The 26,720-nt window shown below is 39.4% G+C and overlaps 1 protein-coding gene across 12 annotated transcripts in view; it reads left to right on the top strand.

Annotated features, from left to right (window-relative positions):
• Positions 1-26,720, top strand: part of MBNL2 (muscleblind like splicing regulator 2) — a 114,698-nt gene that overhangs the window by 11,861 nt on the left and 76,117 nt on the right. The window contains exon 1 of one of the 12 annotated variants that reach the window (XM_054056968.1): positions 1,166-1,466. The exons of 8 other annotated variants lie outside the window; for them this stretch is intronic. The gene's annotated coding sequence lies outside the window, so the exon portion shown is untranslated. Of the gene's footprint in view, positions 1-1,165; positions 1,467-5,751; positions 5,979-24,643; positions 24,666-26,720 lie in introns of those variants that run through there. 3 more of the 12 variants (XM_054056977.1, XM_054056966.1, XM_054056969.1) reach the window with 3 other exon arrangements.

Genomic DNA, 26,720 nt, shown 5'->3' with positions numbered 1-26,720 from the left:
AAATATATGGCATCTAAAATGACACTAGATCACTGTATATCTGGGACATCTCCACAGGGCTGGCAGATGTAAGTAAGGACATACCTGTAACACAGTCTTTCTAGCAGTGGCCACTGGAGGACAACAGGAGTTCTGTAGAGCATCTAAGAAGGCACTGAATATCTGTATTTGGATGGCTAACATTTACATGTTAATATTTTTAATACCTCTGTGATCTGGTATTTCAGATCAGCGAACTGCAAACAGCTTTTCTTTTTTTTTTTCCTAGCTCTCATGAAGAAAAATAGAATCACTTTCCTGAAAAAAAAAAACTTTTGCATAAATCTGTGTTCTAAGAGAAAGGCAATACAGGTGGTTTGCCAGTTTATTTTACCTAGTTTATTATTTTGCCAGTTTATATAACCTAGCTTATATAGACAGAGTTAGCAGGATATCGGTTGTTTTACCAACCTTCTCTTCCCCCAGAACTGCTCTGCTCCAAAACCAAAAAAGGAAATCAGGAGGAAGATCCCAGTCCAATTCCTCTTAGGTTAATTTGGTGTCAATCAGTTGTTCAGAGGAAGAAAGCGTGAGTGAGTGCAAGCATTGATGTTCGGTCAGGGGAAAAAAAAAAGCCCCTGGAACATGTTCAGCATAGCTTAGAGAACAAGCTTATGTAGCTTATATAGCAACATAGCTGGAACATGCTTATGGCTTATGGCATGGATTTACACCAAAGCTATAACTGTGCATTGTCAAAGTACAGATGTTCTTTAGCAATATGTTAAAGTCTGCAGTTATTGTAAATTATTTTGAAAATGAAAAGTTCAGTGCATGTAACTTAAGTGTCTAAGTATTTATGTTCCTAATAAAGCTTCTTCTGTAGTAATGTTTCACCTCTTATATGTTTAATGAAAGACATGATAGAAGGATCCTGAGGGTGATCATCTCAAGTAACCAACAGAGAAACGCAGATGCTTTTAGGATATGATAGAATCTCTTAGAATAGCTACTTTGGGAGAGGATGAATCACAGCCCACAAATGCCTATTTCTCTTCAGTGACTATGAAGAGAGAGGGGGAGTAGAGTGACTCAGTGAGATGTGGTTGTTTATATTTGGTCAAATATATTTCAAGCTAAGTGCATAAGGCTACAATCCAGAGGCAGCTCAGCTCTCTGTGGCACCCAAGATGTGTCTCAAACGTTCAGCTACAAAGTCTGTTTGGAAGGTACTGAGCTCTCCTCTGCTGGTGCTTTCATCACCCTTCCCAAATGGAACCACCCCATGAAGGAACAGTGCACGTGTACTCAGTTGTCATCCTGATGGGGAATTGGTGTCATCCCAAAATAAAGTCAGGATGCAAACTGGATGTGTGCCTGAACCCATGTGTTCGGATCTCACAATTTAGACATGGCTTAAATTCCTTGTGCAACCAGTGGAAGAAGAGTGGGGATTTGGAAGGCCTCCAGAAACCACCTTAATATTGGTAAGATTGAATCCTTTCATGTAACTTGAATATATGCTTGCTTCTGTGGTGTTTTCATATTTCTCTCAGCATATATCATGAAAATAGAGTAGTCTTGTTTTCATGTCTGTGCACAGTCAGTCTCAACTTTTCCTAGGTTAGGGAGATGCTGGGTGCATGGAAGTTTAAAAAAGCTGAAATCCTGGACTTATGAGTTCTTCTGATAAGCATATTTTTATAAGCAAAATTTAGACCTAGCAGTGTCCTTTCAGAGCAGCATACCTACTTCCAGTTAGTAACTTGGATTTTGGCATTCCTTTTTTTTTTTTGTAACTTAATGATTTCTACCATCACTTCAGCCCCAATAGAGGGAGAAAGTGAGGTATTTTGCAAAGCCTGGCATCAGTGGTGTTATGCATGAATACTGGCAATCTTGGCAGCTGCCGTCACTTTTCTTTATGCTGTTACTCAGAGCATAGCTACCAAGGTTGGATTGCTGCTAGTAGCAGTTGTGGGAAGTTCCTAAAGGGAGAGTCTATTACTGACACAAGAAATAGTTTTGAAATTGTTCTTGCCATTGCTGAACTTACCAAAATGTCACTGTTGCCATAGGTCATCTATACAAGGCTCAAAATCATCCTTCTGCTGTAGTGAATGTCACATAAGTTGCTTGGTGTCTTCAGTGTTAGTGTTACATATATTCCATGCTTCTTGCAAAACTCCCTTCAAATTGAGAAGTTTTGTTGTTTCTGTGATTAAACTTAATCACTGTGATTCAGGATCAAAGCGGAAAAGCAACTGTGCAGGTTCTGCCTGTTCTAGTTCTCCTCCTCTTTCTTTCCAAAGCAGTGTACTTTTGGAGAAAAGTTGTATCTATACCCTTCAGGAAATTGTGTGTGATAGTCTCTTTAGCAGCATTTTTCCATTGATTCCTTAACTATAGAGCATGTCAGGAGTGCAGATGACGTTTTTTGAGTTGGGAATTTACCTTTATTTGTTATTCTTAGTTGTGTTTGACATCTGAATTTCTCTGTGTCTATAAGATGATGTCACTTTGCAATTAAATATATAATACGATTGTATAAATTGGCCTGAAATTACAGAAAGGGTCGTTGGGCACTGGAACAGGGAGGTGGTTGACTCACTTTCCCTGGAGGTGTTTAAGGGACGGGTGGACGAGGTGCTGAGGGGTATGGTTTAGGGAGTGTTGGGAATGGTTGGACTCGATGACCCAGTGGGTCCGTTCCAGCCTAGTCATTCTATGATTCTATGATTCTATGAAATTTGAAATCCTGGCCTTTTTTCTTTGTAACTGGTATGAAAAATGAATGGGCTCACGGGCACATCTCAATTTGAGATCTTTCATTTTGGAACCCCTCACTTCTCAGTGTACAGAGCAGATATTCTTTAAAATAGCTTTTTCTTCAGTCCATGAACTCATGCTTTATTTGCTGCACGCTATTCAAGCACCATTTTTGAGAAAGATCATGTGTTTTCTCTGGAGCGTCTTGATGGGGCCCAGCTGAAGGGTTCACAAATGTGACATGATTTATTTTTGGCATGTCTTCTTGAGTTGAGTGATTTCTGGTCCTTTGGCAAGGGAGGAACTAAAATGTGATAACCCGCATGAGGAGCTGGGTGGGCACATGGTTGCTGGTTTTATGTTCCAGATTTGCAAGTCCTAGGAATGAAGTCTGGGAGCACCTTAACCCTGTTTGAGTGCAGTTAAAGCTCTGCAGTGGTTGAAGACTGGCATACGCATGGTGAAGCGGTGATGCTGAAATAGGGTTGTGCTGACAGTGCTGAACCGTCTCCTTTTAGGGGATTGTGTTAGTGACTTGTCTTGGGTTTGTGGAGATTTCTCTGAGGTAACTTGCAAGTTTCTTCACCCTTTAGAAGCAAACTAACTGACCACAAAAGCCAGTTGGGGTTAGGCCATGATAGCCAGCTCTCAGCATGTGTTGTCATATGAATGTGCATATGGTCTGTGGGGAGGGTAGCTGGCTCCTGTTGACTGGTGATGCCTGTGCCGCTTACTCTCTCCAGTTCCTCCTCCGGCTTTGGCACTATTTTCTTCCCTGTTGTAACCTTCTGCTCGACGAGACCCAGGATTTCCAAACTCTGGCTGTTGTCTCTTCTCCCCTCTCCCTCTCATTGCCTTCTCTCCCTCTTCTGCCCAGCTCTGTGTCACGTTTTGGTCCACCTGACCTTTCTCGCACCCACTCTGCAGTGCACTCTTGAGGGCTTGTCTCCTGCACGTCCATGAGGCACCATCCGAAGGGTCATGGAAGCAACAGGCGAGTTTGTCTTCCTGCTGTCAGCTCCAATGTCTGGTCTCTGGCAGATGGGAGCAGCAGTTACAGGGGAAATCCTGCTAATCTCCTGTAACTTGAGCCCATTACATGCTCAGTCGCACTGTAGGGTTGGTGCCTTTCCAGCCGCATACGGATGGATGGCTGGAGGAGGCGGTGTCCACTGACTGCAGAACATTTTCAGGTTTGCACTGTAGGGATCAGAAAACAAATTAAAAAGATGGTATCTATCAGCTGAACTCCAGCAGGTTTTAAAGCTTTGTCAAAAAGGAACGTATTTTCATAAGTATAGCAAAAAATGTAGCCTTGATTTAACAAAAAAAGCGACTGAAAAAGCAAAAGATCAGCCCTCTGCCAAGTTTCAAGACTGCCCCAACATGGGCAGGGGAGCCAGTGCCCTGGTGAGTGAGTTACAAGAGTGGCAGAGCAAGATGGTTTTGTCTAGGCTATCTCAAAAATGGGCAAACTGCATTTTGGCAGGGAAGTAAATAAATCCTGTAGCAGATGTCCAGCATGGAAAATTTTAACACAGGCAGCTCTAGTTTGGCAAAGTCAAAAGAATGTGGAAAATACTGTCTGATGCACCAGGCCGCTTTAATAACAGATGAAGTTACCACCTCTGTCCCCGGAGTCTCCCCAAACCCACCAGAACCACCTATTTAGGGTTTTTTTTGGAGTGTGTGTGTTTTTATTTCTTAGATAGGACAGAATAGAGCGTAGCGGAGGGGCTGACTGAGCAGAGAGTGAGGGCTGGTTGGCAGGAGGCTCCTCTGCAGGAGAGCATTTCAACCATGCCAGGGAGGGGAGGGTTTTCACAAATTGGATGGGAGATGGTGGAGCCCAAAGGAGAGTTTTTGCTTGCAAGGTAGAGGAATAATGGATTTTTGGGAAGCTGCATTTGTAATATGCAAAGCAGTCCATAAGAAACAATGGGGCCTTGGGACAGAGCTGCCAGTGAATGAGAGCTTTGTTTATCTCTTGTCTATTCATATTTCTAAACTTTTAGTGGCATTTAAAATACACTTTACACATTTTTCTGTAATGGCTGTCTAAAGGAGTATTGCACTGTGATCTTTATCGCTTTCTAGGTAAAGATTGACTTTCAGATTAAGCTCCTTTTTGTATTTTTCTTAATTGCAATTTGTGTTCAATAATCCTTGGCAGCTTTATTCTCTTGTTTTAAAACTCCAGCAAAATTTTGGGGAAAACTGATTGACAGAGCCTTGTGTACCCAGCATATCGAGCTGCTCTGACATGAAAACGGAAACTGGTTATTATAATCCTTATGCCAGAACCTTGGTACAAATGAACATCAGTTCTGAGCTAATCACAGGAACCACAGCTTGGATGCTGCTGAAGTGATCTGTGTGCCAAGGATATTAAAACACCATCATACAGATTGTTTTCATCAAGAAGCATCCCATACCTGCAGTCCCTAACAACTGGTTTCAAATATTTGGGAAGACATTATGTGTGTATTGCTGTTAAATGCAAATGCTGCACGATAAGATTATGCGGTATTAAAATGAGATCATTACTGCCTGAATCCGAGTGTGTTTCGGCTGTGTGTGTGTTGAAATAAAGGATGGATCGTTTGGTCTAGGGTACACAGCTCACCTCTGCAACCAAAACGGCATCATTGCAGTTCAACAGTTTTGGAAATGTTGTTTGTGCAAGCATTTATGATTAGCAAAAGCTTCAAAAAATCTTGTGCAAGAAATGATGTGGCTGCTGTTGCAGTGGAGGGGAAGGGGGTTGTTTGCTTTTACTGCATATCTTAATTCATGGAGGTATCGCTTTACCTCATCAGGAAAATTACTTCCCTGCGCGAGGGAAATTCCTAGTTCATCGTTATGGATGCATTGTTTTTACACATTAGAAGTGCCGTGTTGCCATGTCAATCATCCTGTTAGGATCAGTTTAAGAGCAGTAGGGCTGACGAAGCTGGGTGTGATTGGTTGCCATATGCTGGGAGGGCTCTGAGAGAAGGAAGGGCTGCAGTCAGCAACAGAGTTTAGGCTGTGTCTTTGCTTCATCATCTGAGGAAAAATCCCCAGATAAGGCACAAGGCTTTCCGTGCACCAAAAAAAAAAATACTGGCTGTTCATTGTTTCATGTGAAAATCACTTACCATGATGCGATGGGGAAGATATGGCTGTTTGTTTATACTGGATGTTCCCTTTTACATTGGGAATGTGCCGAATAGACAGAGCTAAACAAGGTAGGAGGTTCGTTGTCTTTTATTGAACGTTTAAAGAGTTTGCTGCAGTGTGCTGCATACCGTATGTGTTGCTCTGGGGAGTCAGGGAAACAATTTTTCTCTGGTGAATATATTCTGTTTGGGAGCAGTAGGTGGATTTTATGGTAACTTATCAAAGGAAACTAATTCCCAACATAAATAGCTCTCTTCAGAAATAGAATGTGAGTATACACGTATTAAAATAACGCAAGTTAAAAAAAGAAATAGGTCAGTGTGTTTCAGAAGTGCTGTTACCCTAATTGGATTTTTAGCTGGGTTGTTGTCTGGTAGTGCTTCCTCGCTTTAAAAAAGAGAAGGAGTCAACCTGGAGATCTGTGAAATTTAGAGATATTTGAAGATTTAGGTGAATTAAACTGGCTGATCTAAATAATTCCCTATTGGAGGCTTTAAAGCAAGGGCTGCCTGTCTTAGACTTGTAGGAGCCATGCAATGAAGTTACGATATTTTACCCCACTATTAAAGTATGGGCAATTTTGACTGCACCATGATTCCTTGTGCTCTTGAAAGCAAGTCAGAAGAGTTTTTTGTATTGTAATTTAGCTGAGCGTTTCCCCTGCTCTTTCCAGGTCTTTGTCTTGGTAGCAAAATAGAATCCTTACACAAACCCAAGGCAAACAAGGTTAATAATATGTGCTGCAATTATCTGATCTTTATATTTTTTTAATGAGAGAACACACAGCTAGCAGAATAATTTAATGAGCAGTCTGGCTTTTAGAGCTATGACTTCACTATGCTGAGACTCATCAACTTTCTTGCTGAGGAAAAGCCTCAGGAAGGAATGGAGGAGAATTATGTCGAATGCTCTGTAGAGAAGAGAAAGGGTTATTTAGGCAAAAGCGTGTAGAATTCTGGAAGAATAGAGGAGTTATTAATTATTGTTATTTATTAGATTGGAAGCAAACTGTATCATCATATGGAAGGGGGATGGTCTGAGGACATTGCCTCATCCTGTGACGTGATGAAGCCTTTTCAACTTTCTTAGACTGCCATATATATTGATGGTGCTTAATACCTTTCAGGATCCCACCCAATTAGCAACTGAAATTAGCATGCTATCTTCTGTTGTGTGATAGCAGCATTGTGTGTATGTGCAGTATATAATATAGCTTTCTTTCTTCTCTTTTTCAAGACTAACAGTGAAACAGCCAGAAAATGTTATTATCTTATTTCTCCTATAATAGCCATGAACATTGTATGTAAATATGTGTATTCAGATAGGATGTGGGTAGAAAAGCTATGTATATGAGCTGAGGAGGACTAAAGATCAATGTCTTAAAGGAGAAATTAGGTAAAAGAAACTTTCACTGCCTAGAAAAGCGTTCAATGGTGTAATTTTGGGGAATGTTTTAAGACTTCCTCTCTTTCTGCTCCCCCCAGGAACAAGTTATGCTAGTTTAAAAAGTATTGCATTAAATAGGCCCTCTTAGACCAACCGGCCTTCTGCATTTCTGAGGAGGAATACAGGGCATAGGCTCAAAACTCCCAATGTCACCTACTGGCTCCTTGCAGGTAATTCTGCTCAGAAGAGGTTGATTCAGATTTCCTCCTCCCCTGGCTGAATATTTTCTGAAGACCTGTGGCTGAGTTGTTGGCACATCTTCAGTTTACGAACCAGTTATTTTTAAAAGCTATGCTTTACTCAGTAAAATCAACCTCATGTCTTCTGAGAATCTCAGGCTCTGCTAACAAGTTAAAATAAACATGTCCCTGTATAGAGCATTATTATTAAAAAATCCTTGGGTTATGTATGTTTAAATCCTAGATATGTATGTTTAAATATCTGTCACTGTTAATGTTTAAATGTGGTGTTAAAATTCAAAATAATCTTTTTCCAACCTATAAATTGTGAGCTCAATTTTTAACGTTTGCAAATAAAATCATTTTCATGCGCAACTTACAGAGGAAACTTTTCCATCTCATGTTTGGAGACTTGTCTCTTCTTCCTTGCGGGTAATTAAAGTGAGATTGTTGATCTAGTCATACGGACCATAAAGCTATACATTTCGAAGTGAAAATCTGCATTCATCACTCAATCAAATAGTTTGTCTCCAACTATTGACAGACAAATCAAGTGACAAAGGGATTAAAAAGGTTTTCTTTCTTGAGGAATGCTTTCTATAGATTGGTAGGTGCGCTTTTGTTTTGGAGGGCAGAGGTGTCAGTAAATATCCTGTATTTACAGTTGTTATATAAGTAGTTGGAAATAAATGTATTTTGGACTAGATTCTGGTACCTCTTTTCTTGTAGTAGTATCTTTTCCTCTTAATTGCTCTGTGGATTTCTTTAGAGCTATTAGTGCCGTAAGGTCTTGCTGTGTGCAGTCTGTCCATTTTTAAGGAATAATTACTCTGTTTAGAATTAATTTTTGTATTTTCCTAAGGTAGGATTTACTAATGAGTTACTTATCCTGAAGTATAGTGTTGTGCCTACAGAGTGTTTGTAAAGCAAAATCAATTTCTTTATTTGGAAGTGTATATTTTACAGAAATATAGAATAATCATGTGCTACTTTTTTAAAAAAATATTTTTCTGCTGTGCTTACAAGTATGTTAGGAATAATCTGTACTGTGTTCGTTAAAAGCTTCAGACTGTTCAGTTTTTATAGTATTGAGAGATTAGAAAAAGACTGTGTTCAAATGAAATTCCTCATTAATGATATCACATATGTTTTTAATTTCCTAAATAATTAATTAGACATATTGCAAAGATTTAAATTTCACATAATAGCTATTAATGATACTTTGTTTTCTAGTGTTACTAGAAAATTCTGACTTGGAGGGCTTTTTGCACTTTCAGGGAAGACACGCTATTTTTTTTAAGCCGTATTTTTTTTCCCCCCCTTTTTGTGGATAAAAACACATGGCTGTTACAAAATTGTAGCAAAAGAGAACAAAATCACTTGCTTTAGAATTTATTAGTATATATTTTCTTTTTAAAACCATTTTCCAGCCTTTTATTTTGAAGCTAATTCAATATGATTATTACAATGTGTTACGGCTAACTAATGTGAACCAGTCCTAGGAAACTAGTCTGTAAACAAGCTGAAATTATAGCCTGAAGAAAATAAAACTAATTTCAAGAGGATGTCAGTGCTGAAAACTAGTTCAAATAATAGTAGTATTAACTGCTTGACTAATTAAACTAATCTTCTTATACATTATTAGCAAATGCAGTGACAGTTGTTGGTTATTGATATACAAAGTCCAAAGTTGTCTTTGAAAAACAAACTTTTCAGCTGTATTTGGGATAGAGGGTGAGTCAGGAGAAAGAAATCATGCATCCTTGTTCTAGAATCTGCCAAATTCTTAATCTCTCCGTTTTGAAAAAATTATTAATAAGGCCATTAAAATGCAGCGCTCTCTCTTACAACGGTGGTGATATAATGTTCTTGTTTTAGTATTTTGGGCACACTAAGAAAAGGAAAACTTTGAGGCTTTGAAAACTGAAGAGGGTACACAACAGGAGGTTAAATGGAAAATCCTTATATCTAATACAAAGAAATACAAATTATGTACAAGTCTTTTCGTGCTAGTGATGGTTATTAAAGCTGTTGAGAATTGCCAGCATGCAGCTTGCTGCTTCTGCAGAAGACCTGTAGGATTCCTGGAGCTGTAAGTCTGGCAAAGGAGCTGATGGGCTTGTGAAACCCTAAACTTTGCAAGTTAGAAGAGCTCAGCTGTAGTTCTGGTCAACAAAGTGGATAAACACACAGGTACATGCTCTTTCTTCCCTCACCTCATTTTTACGCCTTGATGTATGTCCACAAATGCATACACACATGTAATATACACACACAAAAATATCTTTTCAGTTTTGTGATTTTTGTAATACAAACCCAATAGCTAATAAAGACTGTAAGAGGGATTTAGTGGTACAGTTGCTGCATAAAGAAACGGATCAAGAAATAAGAACAGATGGTCTTCATAATACCAGTCTATTATGTTTTTCTGTTTTAGATCAATTTTTTTTTTTCTGAGTGGATGATAAACAGTGTTTCAGGAAGGTCTGGGTGTTGCATGTTGCTGAACTTGCAGAGACAAGGTCAATCTGAAGGTTCAGGTGCTGTAAAACTTCTCTCCTGCAAAGAGTACAGCGCCTCTGATAGAGGACAGAATTAGATAATACAGTTGGGGAAAAATACAGAAGTGTTTTTGCTCTGTCGTTTTAGGGAAGGAAGCTAGGACTCAGAAATGCCTTTTAAAATTCTTTTTCTGAATTCTGAAGGCAGTTTTTCAGTATGCATTTATCTATGATCACTTTTTAGAGATAGGCCTAGCCAATATTTCTATTTATTTATTTATTTATTTTAACCCTCTAGTGTTCTCTCCTGTCCAGGCTGAATACTTTTTTTTTTTTCCTTCATTTTTTTTCCTGGGGTTTCTGAGGATTTTTGTCATGGTTTTTGTTGTCTTTTTTGGTTCCCAAACATTCTTTTATATGTGCTTCGGGTATTCTAAATGGCCTAGCCCCCGTTTTTTGATTGTCATGATTTTTGTACTTTATAGATATTATGTGCAGCGTTCTGAACTTGGTCTAAAGCAACCTTAAATTGTGAAGTAGCAAGACTTCGGTTTATTTTCAGTATGTTTCGTTTTTCAGTGTTGAGTTTCAACATGTTAGATTTATGCCTCAATGCTCTCTTCCAGCAGCTCTCTGCGGGGCATTTATCCCGATATCGAGGTGGGGCAAGTGGCTGCCTTGTAGAATATCATATCCTAGTTTTAATCCATATTTATCCTTTTTTGGGTACTCCTTCCCATTTTTCAGGTGGCCTATTTTGCCATTACCAAGCGGCTACATGCCCATTTCAGCCCTACAGCCACACTGGTTTGTCAGCAAACACCTCTGACTGTGCCTTTGGCATCCCATTGCTGGAAGGAGCATGCCTCTGTGCCCAGTTAATGATTCAGGACCTCAGCACTGCCTCACTTTTATTTATTTAAGAGGCTGTGATAACATGTACGGGATTTCCTTGATGTCTGTGTTGCCCGTGCCACAGCACCCCCAGCTAACAGCGTCTTGACGGTTGTAAAGAGACCAACACTGGCTTTCTCGCTTTCCCCTCCGCACTCCGCAGCCCAGAAGCAGTGGGCTTGGGGTCACCTCCTCCGTCCAGCTGGGGTCACCTCCTCTGTGAGGCTTTCAGAGGCTTTTGCGGAAGAGGAGGACGCTGGTGTGTGGGCAGCCTGTGCTAGGGATCGCAGTGCTGCAGTCCTTATTGGCATGCTGAACATGCGCCAGCAGCACGGCGCGCCGCTCTCCTAGAGCTCCAGCACTTGCGTTTCAAAACTTTTTCTCTCGATGTGTATTTTATTATTCATTTTTTTTTTTTTACAGTTCCCTTGTGTATTTTAGTCCCTCTCTGCTAATCCTGGGACATGCTTTGGGGCTGGATTGCTTTATTGCCGTAATTTTCAGGAGGTGGGGGGAAGCTGAAAAACCCTAAGATTATCTTTGCAGCAGTGGGAAAGGCATGAAAGGCTTTGAAAGTAGCTGCACTGATGTGTTATATAAAGCCAGTGCAGGGAGGTTTTTGCCCTCCTGCCTTTTTCTTTTAAAGATCTCATTTAATCCTCATGACTTCGTGTGGCTTTAGTATCCACGGTAGCAGCTCTTTGAAGTGGAAACACTAGCAAAGGACAAGCCCATGGCTTAATCGTTGGTGTAAATGGTCCTGAGGGTAAGAAGCCCACAACATCCATCTCAAGGAGTGAAGATGGAGAGCAATACCTCGAACTAAATTAATCTCCTGGACCTGAACCTCACCCTCACCTGTGGAGATGGAAGGGGTTGGACATTGCTGTAAGATGTGAGGGATCCAGTCCCCCTCTTCTCTCTCTGATTTCTCAGTCTCTTTCTGTCCCCACTTCTCTCCCTAGTATCTTGAGGAGCAGTACACAACCACTGAAGGGCAAGGGAGTGAGGCCTGAGAACAAACACATGTTTCTGCAAGGGTTATTTTGCCTTCTTAAGTTGGCAAATCGTTCCTCCAGAGTGTAGAGCAGGTGACACAGCCGCTTGTGTGATCTGCCGGTCCTTATGGGCCTGTGTCTGTCCAGGTAGGTTGATGGCTTTGTTGGTGGCCTCAGAAGATAAAGCTGTGCCTTCATGTTCTGGAGGTGCCTGTCTCCTCTTTGGCATGATGAAGATTGTGCTTTTTGGTTGCCAGTGACAAATTTGAGTGCCTGAAGATAGCTGGACCGAGTCTGCCATCTCTGAAATCTGTTTGTTTGAAATACGAGATGAAAGTGTTGAGTTTCTTATGGGGAGGGCTTGAGGATCAGTGTGTCCCTATGGATCTGTAGTTAGCTTGTAAGGAGCTGCTGTCTCGAGGCAGAGAAGGCAAAAGGGTAAGCTGAGGACATGAGTACATGCCTTGACTGGCGCGTGACTCTAGCTGTTAATCGCCAGGAGTGAGAGGCTTTCTGATGAGGACTTTCCTTCTCAACCATTGAATTTAGTAAGCTCTGTTGACTTAATGACTATTTTTGTTGTATGCAAAGATAACTTTGTCGTATGGCTTCCCAACTGGTAATTCACCGAGTGTCCCCTGCCTCCATGTCAAAATTTACTGGTCCTCGTCATCAGTCTGTATGAATGTTATATCTTTCTGTTGTCAAAAGCCTTGCCGTAAGCCTTTCTGTAGCACTGATGGTGCTGCTGGTTTCTCTCTCTTTTCTAGCTCTGCAGTGATCCCTTTGAAATAGGGGGATTGATCTAGCATTCAGTAATTAACACGCTCCATGACTGTACGTAGTAATTCCTTTCTGTTTTCCTTCGATATTGCTAGATGTTCTCTTTGCTTTATCAGCTCATCAGCTGCTGAGTGTTTGTCTGGAATTTTCATCAAATTGTCCATAATGTCCACAAGATCTTTCCCTCTGTAGCAGTATCTTGTTTGAACCTAGTGTTTTGTCTGTACTGTTTATTACTTTTGTTTTTTCCCCCCCTCATCTGTGTTATTTTGCCTGGTTTTGTGTTAAACTCTTAGGTCATTTTATCATCGAGTGTACTCCTTATCAGTCATAAGATCTTTTTTGTAAGTCTTTACAGTTAGCTTCAGATATGACTTGACAAAAATTTTTCTCTTAGCTGTGAACTATCTTTTATTGTTTATGGCTCTGCTGCAAAGTGGAGGATGACAACTTTGTTGGTAAACTTGATTACGAATATTACAGCAGATTATTAGAAGTAAAGGCATGACATTTTACCGTGTGAGTTTGGGTTTGGGGGGCTTTTGTAGAATTTGTTGACCCTGAACTTGTGCTCTGATATCAGTCTATGCCATCTGCAAATGCTTAGCCCTTTTAGCTATCCTTTTAAATTAAATGTAACATCCATAAGACTTGTCATTACGAGAACTAGGTCCCACAAAAACCATCAGCTTGCAAAGGTGAGATGTTTCATTTGCTTTTATTTCACTTAATTTTGAGCTTGTAGGCTTTGTATTTTATAGCTCTTCTCTATCGTTGGCAGGATTGTAGTCAATGAAAACTGACAGTTCCTTGTAAACATACTTGTAAATAAGGCTTTATGAAATGCACTTGATGTTTTCAGACTGCCAGTAAAATGGGTGGAGGTGCTGCAGTAGAATTTTGTAGTGGGACCTTTAACTTGAAGTTTCATGTTACAGGAATCAATGTAAGTGTTTTTTGTTTTTTTTTTTTCTTGGAGAGAAATGAAATTAAAACTGACATAGTAGTAATGGTCTGCTTTGGTAAAGATAACCATCTGTATCTCAGCACTCTTGACCTTCAGACACCAAAACATCAGCAAACTTCACTTAGGGGATAGGTAAAGTGTTCACCTTTGGAGTGCTTCACTGCAATGCAAAACTTACTGCCCTGGAATAGGACTTTACAAACAGCAGGCCATTATCTATTTTTCTGATTTAAAAATACTGAACTTTATCTGTGCCTGTATTAACTCTACTTCTGCAGTTACGAAATTTAGATTGCATTGTGCCTTCTGCATCAGCAGGATTCTTCTTTAAAATTTTCTTGATGGGCCTTGCATGTCTGGTGAATTATGATAATGAAGCCACAAAAAATCTGGAACCCTAAATTGTGGCTTTCCATCCAGCTTTACAGAACCATAATAATTAAATTTAAAAAAACCCCAAACCTCTCTTAATATGTAAATTAAGTGAACTTTTGTTTGTAAGAAATCCTGAATGCATAAAACTCTAATATCATTGCATTTTTTATTCTATTTTAATTCTATCTTCTTTTTTCTTTTTCTTCTCCTAGCTTTTTCAGAGCATAATAGTGCTTTTTTTTCGTAGTGGACAGGCAGTTCTGTTCAGTTGCTGTAAAGTGGTACCATAGTTACTACTATTTCAGATGATGGCAGAGAGTGATAAATATGGAGAAGAGTCTTTGAAGTAGGTTTTCTAGAGTCTGTGTTTTGGATCTCTCTGTGAAAGCCAAATATTGGTCATGTATACTTTGCAGCCCATAAAGTTGCAGAGGATTACTGGAGGGTGTAACTTTGGCTGAGAGAAAGTTAGTTAATTTGTTTGAGGTTTTGGGGTTTTTTTCTGGTCTGATTTGTTTTGTTTTTTTTTTTCTCTCCCCTGCTGTGTTCTTGAAATGCTGTATGTAATGGAGAAGTCCTATCAGATGTCAGGGGCCAGTGTGTGTACCTGGGCTAAAGATTAGGAGATTTAAAATCTTTTAACTACAAGCTAAGCAAATATTGCATTAAAACGAGACACATTCAACACAGGAGTTCAAGTTCTGCAAAGTTGTTTTTTGGAGTAGAAATATGGGTAAGCATAACAGCAGCAGTCTACTTATGTTTATACATGGATATCTTTTTATCTCTGAATCTTGTTGTTGATGTTATTTATTTGGCCAAATCCAAAATTTTTTTGTGCTGTTTATTGACTTTGTAACACAGCCACAAATTAACACAAATATGTAACACAAATTTGACATTATTTTTCAAGGTGAGATTTATCGAGGGTTAAAAGAAGTTTTTGAATTACGATTTAGCACAGAAGTTGTGCAAGACAATATAAATCCTACAATGCCAAACAAAATGTGGCTTTTAATACCCATTTGAGACTAAGCCTGAAGTACAACAAATGAATTAAACCTTTGAAAAGGACAAAACTGTCGAGACTTATTTTGACCAGTCTAATTTTTTTCCACTGCAATGTGAGCAGAAAACTCTCTCTTGCCAAAAGCCAGTTGCTCGTGCTTAGTGTCACAAGCATATCCATTGCTTTGGAAGCGCTGGTGAACGCCAGTCTGTGCTTAGCAGTACTGCTGTCCCCAGCAGGAGGGAGAAATCTCTGTGGTTACAGGTAAGCAGAGATATTAGAAAAAGGTCTGGAAGAGCGCTCTGTCAAAACATTTCTAGGAAATGTATTCATTTTTCACTGCAAAACGTACTACAATTCATTGTGTCAAAGGATGAAAGAATGCTTTTTCAGCTTTCCTATCAGAACACAATTTACAGCGTGTTTCTGACTGTGACTGCGTGCTTATCCATGATATTTAAGTTATGATCAAATGATTCAGCCATATGAAAATAAAGTATTGAGGCAGAATTGTTTTAGTATTCCTAAAATACTTCTACTTTTCCCCCTAATAGTTTCACTTTTTAGTCAGTGGAGACATTGAGGTACTGAAATTTCTTCCAGGAAAGTTTTCAACAATACCTAGTGGGAACAGGAAAGACTTCTCTTTCCTATTGCTCTCTTTTGATATTAAATAGCTGAGTTGAAATAGAGAGGGATTGTCATTTAAGTATTGAGGAAATTTTTTATTTAAGGCAGGGATGTGCCTAGGTCTGGGATGTGGAAGTACTAGACCAATGCTGCCGAATCAGTCAGTATTGCTGCCCAAATCCATTCCCTTTTCAGCTTTTAATCTAAAAGAAATGGGGAGGAGGGCTCTGTATGTTAAAATTGCTTTGGCAAGATAATGAGCGTGTTTGGTTTTATTCCTTCGAGAAATCTTAATTTAGTTTATGTCCTATTTTACTGTTGCAGACGAACTGAACTATGCACATGGCAGAAAAAATGAGTATGAACTCTATTGATGTCCTTCCCATAGGCGGATAAAACTTCTGTTTATTTCTGTGTATCCTCTCTGTGCCTTATTTTAAGTACTTTGTCTCCTGTTACTTATTTTCCAAAGTGAAATTGGGTTAAAAAGTGACTTTTTTCAAGTGGCAACAGGTGGTGATCTTTTTGGACCAGGGGAGACAGGTTGCACAAATTAAAACAACAGATCAATATGTCCCATTTTTATTGGGTCACTGCTTCTTAATCGGAGCTCCAGCAGAAGGGAAAGTCGGTAGCAGTACTGCACACCAAACCCAGTCCCAGTGATCACAAAAAAAAAAAAAAATTAAGTGTTTACTCTAGCAGGAAGTATCTGTGGACAGTTACTGTGCTTTCCGTCCAGTTGTAACTCCATTACTTCTCTCAGGATTAAATAGAAGTTTTCAAGATTTTCAAGAAAGCAGAAATTTACCAGAACTTGCGAGTACTCTGAGAAAAGCTCGTCCATGTTTCTCTGCCACCAGCTGCAAAAACAATTTTAGCTGAAAAGCATTCTCTTTCTCAACTCGTGATATGTATTTGACAACAGAATAGTGGTCCACTAAATGCAAGTTTATTTTGTTCCAGGGACAAAAATAATCCTTTATGTATTGTCAAACACAACACAGGTAGCCTCTGAAGTTTTAAGTGTTGGTTGGTTTGGAGTTTGGGGGTTTGGGTTTTTTATGACAGAAAAGTGGTGTGAGTTTTGAAAAGAAAATCTTTTACTGTCATCTCCACATTAAGCTTGATTAGATGTTTTCATTTACCTTGGATCTCCACATTAAGCTTGATTAGATGTTTTCATTTACCTTGGAGGATCAAAGATAATCGGGCAGGAAGCAATACCTGTCCAAAACACAACAAAGCAACCTACCTTCAGAAGAGACCAAAAACCTCTTGAATACTACCTTGTTTCTTTTTCTCCAGAGCTGTACAAAAAAAAAAAAAATAAATTACTGGTTTCTTCTTGGCTGGGGAAGGGTCTTTGAAAAATGACTTTTAATGAAAGAAATCAGCTTCTGTTACATAAAACACTGCTGTCTGAATGTTAGGTTAAAAACATTATTTAAAGAAAAAATTCCTTTGAAGGTAGTTGATAACAATCTGCTATTTCATAGATGACTTTATATCTTACAGGAGTTAAAGTTAGGTGGACATTCTGTCCTTTTATATTCTGACATACATGCTTAATCTGGCTTTGCAGTATGTCCCGTGAGATGCATAAGTAGTAAAGCACTTGCATATGTTCTGCTTCATGAGGATTTCTTTAGCTCTGGATGTAAATAAAATTGGTGTTGTGTGTTACGTGTGCACTACTAACTGAGGAAAAGAAAGGGGAATTGAATCTGTGCAATAAAATGGATGCTGATGAAGGCTCGCTTGGGCAACCCTCTGAGAAGTAAAGAAACTATCAGAGTTTTTTCTGCCCTTTTGGAAGCACTTTCCCATTGTGATGAGTTGCTACTTCCAAAATGTGTTGGAGATGCCTGTGAAGTGCTCTGGGTGTGGCAGAACGTGATCGGATTGCCTTAAGAAGCCTCTTTTGGGCACAGTCTTGGGTTTTCCTCCTTCTTCGTTGGATTGCTAAGAAAGCATTGCTTCTAGGAACACTCCTGGGTGATGCAGCTTGGGGTGCAGAAGAGGTTGTGGTGTTTCTCCCTCTTCTGATAGGTTTTAAAAGTTTGTTTTCCAAGTTCTGCTTTTGCTGGAAGGAAAAGGTATGTTTTCTCTTCTAGTAAACCATTCAAGGATAATAAAAAGACAGTAACAACACAGATTTACTTAAGGGGTTTATAATCAGTCGTCTTGCTCCCCAGCTCCATTTACTGGTTTCAGATTTTTGCAGATCTCCAAAGTCCTGAAGTGTTTCTTTCCATATCCACACTCCTCTCCTGAGAGTCCAGGCTTTTGTCAATGATGTGAAAACCATTCAGGCTCCCTTTCGGTATCTTACTTTCTATGCACATGTTGAAAGACACTTCTGACAGAGCAGCGTTCAGAAAGGAGAGTGGATGAATCCATGGAAGAAAAATCCAGTGAGGCATATTAAATACAAAGACATCAGTTACAGGTTGCTGGGAGAAGATTCATGGAAATTATCATGCTCTTCCTGCCCTGGGTTTGCACTCTTCTGCAGACATCTGGTATTGGCTGTGATTGGAGACTGGATATTGGGTGAAGTGGACTTTTTAGGTGACCTGCTAAAACCATCCTTGTGTACTTTGGTGTCCTGTTCTCAAGTAAAATGCAAGTGGAGAGGACAGCACAGAAATGCAGCTATTTTATCTCGGAACAAACAGCAATGCTGCTTGGATTTTGTGCAGAGAATCTGTTCAGAGAATGGATTTAGTGCTTAAGAGGCGGTCGGAGTTAATAGCATTAGGTACTGCTCTTGCTGCCCTCGCCTCAGGAGCTTTGTTTGGATGTGTGTGCAACTTCCCACAGCTGGGTAATATGTTGGAGTATATTATCAACAATGCTCTTGGCAGTCTTAAACACGCTTTCAGCTTGCAAGTTCATCATATCTTAATTTACGTGGAGTCCTTGGTTTATTCACACCTATCTTTGTCATTCACTGCAGAGGGACACTGTTTGTTACATAAACAAGTACCTTGGTATGATTTCTGCCTCCTTGGCTTAGTGCAAAACCAGAGTACAGAAAAAAAGAAAACTGACAACAGCCTGAGCTCATTTAAGTTGTGCTCCTGTGTAACAGCATGTTATCGGTCCTTTGGCAGGTGAGAACAGTTGTTTGATCACGTGTTCCCTCCATACTGGTCTATAAAAATTTCACAGTACGTAAGCACGCTTTTCTATAAATATTTTACAGCACTAAAACCACCATAAATACAAAACATGTCTGCAGCTGAATGTGAGTAGAAGCTCCTAATGCAGTGGGGTACCCTTCCCTGGGGAAATGGGTTTGATTAATAGCTCTTACGTGGTGCCCTCTGCCAACAGCAAAACATTTGTGTCCACAAGAGGCCAAGTGATAACGTCATTGCTGCTGGGGATGATTAACTCTGCTTGCAGAGGCACAGAAATTGCTTTCATCCTCTTGTCAAGGTGAGAACAGAATTTCGTTTACGAAATTCATACACCTAGAGGGTAAATTCAGTTTTCTTTGGACTTAGAAACAAGAGGTGTTTCAGTTACAAACTATGAGAGAAGGTACAGACCAAGAGGGGAGGAGAAGGTTCAGTGGAGTGGGATCAAAATAATTGTTTGGTTTTGTAAAAAAAAAAAGTTTGCTGAAAGAAAAACTGTTTTCTGCAATTGCATTTTAACTGAAGCATGAGCATTAGCTTAATCAGCATGACTTTGAAGCACTTTGATGTTAGAAAATACTCTTATGGGCCTCAGTCATCTACAGTCTAAAAAAGTTCAGCAGAAATATTTCATGGTCCATTAGCATAGTACAGTGGATCACTGAAATGGTCCCAAGCTGTGCCTGTTGTTTTGCAGTTGGCAGTACACCTTCGTCCTCACTCCTCACCTGCTTCCCCGAGGACAAAGGACATAAGCATTATGATATTGTAAAGCCAGTTTCAAAGTCAGATAGTAGGTTTTAATAAGAAGCTCATTGCCATACTGTAAATAGGCTTTTTAGTATGTCCCATGCTGAATCTGGCACTTAGTGATCTTGACAAGGAGAATATGGCTCTTTCAGCAAAACTGATTCTTGGAGGTCATGCTCAGTTTAAATGAAACAGACCAGTGTTTTCTAACCTGTCCTTGGACTTCTTTCATCTTAGCTAAAATAGTTAGGATTGACTGTGTGTAAAGTGGTCATCTGAATTACAGTTGACAAGTGTTCATCTCTGGTTGTATAACAGGCAAAGAGAGATGTTGCAATAGTTATCTCCAAGTCAAGCAAATAAAATAAATAATCTTTCTCTTGTAAGTTGGGACACTTTTCAATTCAGTAGGGTTCAGGTTGAATTATAATTCAGGAACTGGAATTAGAATTTTAGTATTTTTGGCTCCTGGCCGCCTGGTCAGAGCTAGTGGGCTGCTTCTCTGATAGGGCAGTTCTGAATTTTTTCCTTGTTTGAGCAGTACTGGTTTGCTTGATGCAAAAGAGAAGCTGCTTAACACCTTAAAGTGAAACAAACCCTCAAAATGATTAAAGAAGTTCACAAGTTTCACTTGATATTTGTGGGAGAAAATTCCATTTGTCTACTTTAATTGATTTTTTTTAATCTTAATGTTATGGTGGTAGAAAGGTTTTTCCATTCTTGTTTGCTATCAAAGAATGGATAGTGTTTCATGGGAAGGAAGTCTGTCGCTTTCCTCTTGTTTCTTGAATACAAGGAATATTATATTTTGTAGCTTCACAACAGTTTAGAAAAGAGCCAAAAGCCTGATTCTGGGTTTGATGGCATAATTTTGCTGAACTACACAAACACATTACTATACTGTACATTGTTTAGTCTTATCAGATATCTAGTTTTAGGTTGCATATCAGAAATACGAATGAGATGTTAGAAATTGGTACAAGAGAAGATGGTGAAATTGGTATAGTACTTACTGATGAATGGTACCTCTGTGCTGTTGCATCACTTTCTGGTCTTGTTTCTTAATTTGGTGGGCTGGTGGAGTGAGAAAAGCCTATCCACCACACAAAAATCTCTTGCATTATTCTCTCTTAATGATATTTGAATAAATTACATTCTTAAACAGACTGTCATATTTTTTGTCTGTAAAACTAATTTTTTTTCTCATTCATGCTAGCAATACTTGAAATAAGATCATCTCTGTATTGGTTACCTGGAGATTCTGCATGATGAGGCTTAAGTTAGCGTGCAATGACTGGGTCAGCCATGCTTTCCAAGGACAGGGAGCATGTACCATGGGATACAGCCTTGTAATTACAGGTGATTGCAACAAGGAGCTAGGCTGGCTGCAGATGAAATGCAGGGGAGGGAGTGGGGCTGCAGCCTGTGCTGTCATCCCCTGTCACACCTGACTGCTTTTTACTCTGTCAGGTGTGGGGTGCAGACACATGGGTACATCTCGGTTGAGTTGGCCAGCACATGTGATGTAGGGTGCTTTATGCTGCTGTGTTGGCTTTATTCTGCACCCAGGGAGGCAGATCATAACGGATCCAGCTTTAGCCTAGGATTAAGCTGTAGCCTTGCTTTCCTCGGCAGGGAGTCTGGAGGAGGGCGAGAGAAAACAGTGTGGGGGAGTCAAGGAAACGCAGGTAGCTGGGATTGAAAATGATGCTGGGGTGTGCTTGTGGGGTCGTGGTAGACCTTTGGTGTGCAGCTTCTCTTTGTTTTGGAGGCCTTGAATACTATTTAAAGCACAAACAATGAGGAAAAATGACACTCGAAAGCTTGTAACGGTGAGGTTTTGTTGAAAGACTGAAGCAAAGTCACGACATCTTTGGATTAAAGCAACTGTGTGTTTGTGTTCTGAGGACTTTGAAAGTGGAGTCCACTTTGCAACTCCAAACAAGAAGTATGACCTGGTGGAATTTGGATACCTTCTTCTGGCCTTAAGGCTTGAGGGTTCAGTAGTTGTCAGTCTTCAAATATCTGTATTTCCATAGCGAATGTTCAAGGTATTTGATCTCGTTATAGAAGGATTCCTATGTATCAGGCTAATACTGGGAAGCTTTCCACTAGGATTTGGCTATAAACGTAGTAAACTGCAAAGCAGGTTTCCTTTGCACATGTGGTAGCGGCTGAAGGAGCAGCAGCTTTTTGAAGGAACACAGTCCTTGTGAATAGTCTGAAGCTGCATCTGTAGAGTGGGGCACACTTGTTAATCTTTGTTCTTGGAATGTCCTGGAATATCTGGGAATGGCTGTATTTTGTCCCATGTTTTGTGTCTAAGGTAAAATCACTGACTCAAAACTAGTAAGTCAAGGCTGAAGGAAGTGGCTAAACCGAGGGTATTATAGGTGGGTGTCTCTCCTGGACAAATAGAAACATCACGAGAACCTGAGTTAAGGTACAATGTCGTTAAGATATTGCTGGTTTGTGAACTTGTATTTGTGAACTTGTATCACGGATGCTTATGGTCAACCGTGTCTAAGGGTAGAGAGCTCGTTTCCCGTTGTTTACAATTTCCAGACAGAGCTTAAAATTTCAAGCTGAAATTCTTTGGGCCTGGTGTCTGCTCCAGGATCGTTGTTTTGTTTCTTTGCTAAAAGATTCTCAAAGTGAATTTAAGACCAGGGACATGATTTTTTGGAAGAAAGCAATGTTAATGTGTTTACATGTAAATGTATAAAGCAATGTGAATGTGTTTACGTGTAAGTGGATAAAAGTTGCAGTAGCAACTTAGTCAAGGGCTTAAAATAGGCTAGTGCCATTTCCCTGGCATTAGAGATGTGACTTTGGTCCTCTTGAAAGTCTTCCCACATTTCTCTCTGAAGAGTTGCAGTATATGCATATCAGATTTAAAATATAAGTTCTCAAAATGTTCTCTTGACATTAAAGTATCAAGCAGGCAATTTTTGGTAACTGTAGCTGGTTCCTGAAGGTGAGTTTGAACTTACCAGAACTCAGGTGTTTAACTGAATCTGGGCAGCAATCTATTCTGACAGTCAGTAGGATTCTGCCCTGCTAGTGACCTAAAGGAGGAACACACCGCTTCCACAGCATAGCAAGTCTTTGTATTTTTTTATATTTTTTTGTATAATTCCTTATTTTTAAAACAGACCATTATAATGATCAAACTTGTAAAGTTGTGTATATTTAGTACATCTCTTCTGGCTTGCTGGGAAAGAAGAGTTTGTCTACTTTAAACTGCAGTCCCTTTTAGTACAGCTGAGGGTTTTCTCAGTTCTTGAGTTGCTGGTGTATATGTAGAAGAAAAGTGGATCATTTTGATAAGTTTTGACGGTAGGAGCAACAAATTGAGCCCCTCTCTTGACATCTTCTACTGGAGATTTTAATGTGATGAATAATTCAGAGTGCTTAACTCTTTAGGAGTAAAGTGAAAAAAACATTTTATCACCTTTTGAGTTATCTTAGTGGTTCCACTAGAGCTCTCCGTTGGGACCATGTAGAGGACTCTGCTTCCTTACTGGAAGTCACTACCTGTGGAATTGACTTGTTGAATTGCGGTCTTTGCTTATTACTACTTGTTATCTACTGAAGCATAAAAACATCCTGTTCAGTAAGCCTCAGCTTCTCCATTAGACAGATACTACAGAATTCATTGCCATATGATCTATCTGATAAGTAAAACCACTGTACCAGAGCAGCCCATATTTTGTATTTAGCAAGAGCTCCTATTTTTCAGCTGAGTGATCCACCTGGTTTGTAATAGGGCAGGGCTTTGTGCCTCAGAATGAGAACCTTTTCTCAGGGCTCTTAGCACCTGTGTGTTTTGCTTTGCTTAATAATGAAAAGGAATTTTTTTTTTTAATGAGGATTTTTTTTTTTTTTTTTTTGCTTACTTGTAGAAACTGTGCAGAAAGAAGATCTGGAGCCTAATGCAGGCTCTTTGCTACTCTCTCAGGGGAACGTGAGATTGGCAAAAGCCTCCTACTCCTCTATGCCTGGCTAGCTTTCCACAAAAGGAGAGTGATGCTTATCTGAAAAAAGGAGTCTGAAGCTAAGTAGTTTTTACAAATATGTGGCTGAGAATTTATTTTACTTAGCATACGAAAAAGAATGCATTTGTACATGTGTATTCTGGATCAATTCCTTTGATCCAAGTGTGTGAGAGACTGAAAATAAACAGCAATAGCTGTAAACAAACAAAAGTAGTTCTTTTACACTTATGTTGAGTGTTTCCTTTAGCTGCAATAAGAATATTTTGCGTCTCAGTTGTCAATGTGTTAAGTTTTGGTAGTTTGTTAGCTACAGTGGAGAGTGTAGGCTCAAGTTGGAATCATTAATAACGATAACAAAACAACTAAACAAAATCCCCAAGCAAAGCGAAAAACAAACCTTTTACCTGCATAAGGGAACCTGTTGGTGCTGAGGGCTCTAGGGTGGTGAGATCTCATTGCTTTTGACAGGACAGCTGACTTTGCCTGATACCTTGGGACACAAATAGAAGTCAGAAATGATGGAAAGGAGAGTTCACACTTGCTGGACACCTCAGTGCTGTCCGTATGGGTGGGGTTTGCAATATGCAACATCAATGTGATGATTGTAGTGGCCTGTAGCCTGGAAGACATTTTATTGAATCTTTTTTACTCTTGTTTTATATATATATTTTTTCCTTCTGCAACTGGCCTATTCACTTTCCTTGCCTTCTCTTTTTTTATTTCTCTTAAGTATGGTACTCAAATCTTGAATTCTGCTTTCTTCGGTTTGTTCCATAGCTGTTTTTCTTCAGTTTCTTTCCTCTCCCTTCTCCTCATATTGCTTCCCATTCACATTCAGGTTTTCCTAGTGGCATCTCTTCCTTTACTCTCCTGGTGAAGGTGATGGGCAGAGGAGGTATGGCAGCCACCTAGGATGTGGCTGTGAATACTCAGGCTGTGTCAGAGATGAAGTGCTCCAAATTCTTCTCTCCCCACTGTGTCTGTGCTTGCCTTCTCCTTCAGAAAGGTCTCGGCTCTGTGTCTCCTAAGCCCCGTCATAGAAACTGCCGAGCACTCGATGTCTCTGGAGAAATCAGGTAGTGTTGCTATTTTTTACAAGATGCAGATTTGTGAGATGAACTTTTCATGCTTCCCTTTCTTCAGAAAATGTTCATGTAGTAAAATGATAGGGAATAGGATGATGCTATATTTCACTTTTCTTCTACCTTCTGCACCTCAAACGCTTTTCAGTGTTAATTCTTGCTGCCACCTAATGAATCTCATATGTGATTCTGTTGTGCGCATTTTTTTTAAAGCCATGGCTATGACCTTTTACTTCACATGTGCTGTTTGCTTTGCCACCATGTGCAATATCTGGTTTTCTTCAGTCTTAACACCTACTACTTGAGAAACAACTTTGTCATTTTTAGTAGTATGCAACTCAGCAGAGTATTACTACTTGTGACTTTCAGCAGTGTGTGGTTAGAACATATACCCTTTTCCCAAAATTTCCGTCTGTCTCCTACATCTATGACTGAAAACCGTTACTGACATTTCTGAATTGGGATGGATGGCTCTATGGAGAATATTTCCTCTTTTACATTTTGCCAGCTAAATCATCAGCCCAACAAGCTATCAGCTCAACAAGCTCTTACAGAGAGTGTCTCCTTGTCTTTCACTCTCTTTCCTTTTCATCAGTTATGAGCATTTTCTCACCTCTTTGTACGTTTTCAGCTTAACCTCACTCTTCATGGATGCAGTGGGACAACACTGATGGAGTATTTAATTTGAGGAGTATTTAAATTATGTACTGTACCATCCTGTGATTGTGTAGAATTATTTGAAAATGTACTAATTCTCTTGCAGCTTGTTATTCTTGATGACTGGGTAAAGCTAACTAAATATCATCCAGACATATCTTGTTGCGTGTTGGTCTTGAAACTGAATTTTTGAGCAATTAGCATAACTTTACCTTTATGCATGCTAGCAGTAGCAAGTTTTGGTGTAGGTATCAGTCACCTAGTAAAACCCTTTCTGTGGTAGCATTGCTAAGTAATAGAAAAGCCATTTGATATGAAAACCTGGAAGTCAGAACTGGGATCTGAAACAGTGTGAGTAATTCTTACTTGCATTACTAACAGTACTGACTTCAATTAAATCAGATGAATCCAGGCACAGAATGGTAATTATTCTGGATGGGAAAACTGACACTGTTTTTGGAGCTATTTTTATTGATGTACTCACTTTAAAACCTCACTTATTCCAGTCCTTCCTCTCTTTTCTTTACTCTTGCACAAAAATAATCCGTCAACTGTTTCTGAGTGGTATCTGCAAAATGAAGGTTGTGTTTCTTTGAAGCTAAATAGAAGGAAACATCATGTCTGTGGTTTCACCATCTGCATATAAGATACATTCATTTATTAAAACATATTTATAACATCTAACACTTTGATTTTTCAGATCTGTTTATCTACAAAATATCCTGGGTACTTTTTAGTCCTTAGATAGCTTAAGTTCCATATTTAAGTCTTAGATTTTGATGCTGAGCCATGTATTTATAAAGGAATATGAAAGCTAATTTAATCAAAAGAAAATTTAAATAAAGACTACTTCTTATTAGAAAGAAGTCATTAGAGAATGATGACTTAGGGGTGAGCCCTTCCATGAAGCTTTTAGCTTAACAGAGGAACTAAGTCTGTTTTCTGGATATGGGAGGATTTATTTTCCTGTGACTTTGGAATGAGAAATTTTGGTGGGTTTTTTGTTTTTTTTTGGTTTTTTCCCTTGAGGAACAGAGGGAGGGACTAAAAATCTGAACAGGAAACTACCGTTATCATTTCTAAGGAAGAAAAAAATAATAAGTAACAGCTTATAATATAGTTAGACAATCTAAAGGGCCAAATGATAAAATAATGGAAATGGGCTCTTGTATATTGTTTTGGAGAGTAAGCACATTAGATTGAATTGTTTCACAACCAGCATGCCTAATTATTGTGTCTGCCACATTCATCTATTTAAATCATTCCCAACTTTTGGATTGCTGCCTAGAATATTACGTCAATACGTGTTTCAACTGGTTATTTCCTTGTCATACCTAACTTCGCGAAGGAAGCTGCTTTTGTTTGGAAAAAAAGAAGAAATACAGTGAGCAT

The sequence above is a fragment of the Cuculus canorus genome, chromosome 1 (assembly GCF_017976375.1).
Source record: "Cuculus canorus isolate bCucCan1 chromosome 1, bCucCan1.pri, whole genome shotgun sequence".
Lineage (NCBI taxonomy): Eukaryota > Metazoa > Chordata > Aves > Cuculiformes > Cuculidae > Cuculus > Cuculus canorus.
The sequence above is the reverse complement of the archived record's forward strand: the minus strand, read 5'-3'. Positions and strand labels throughout refer to the sequence as shown.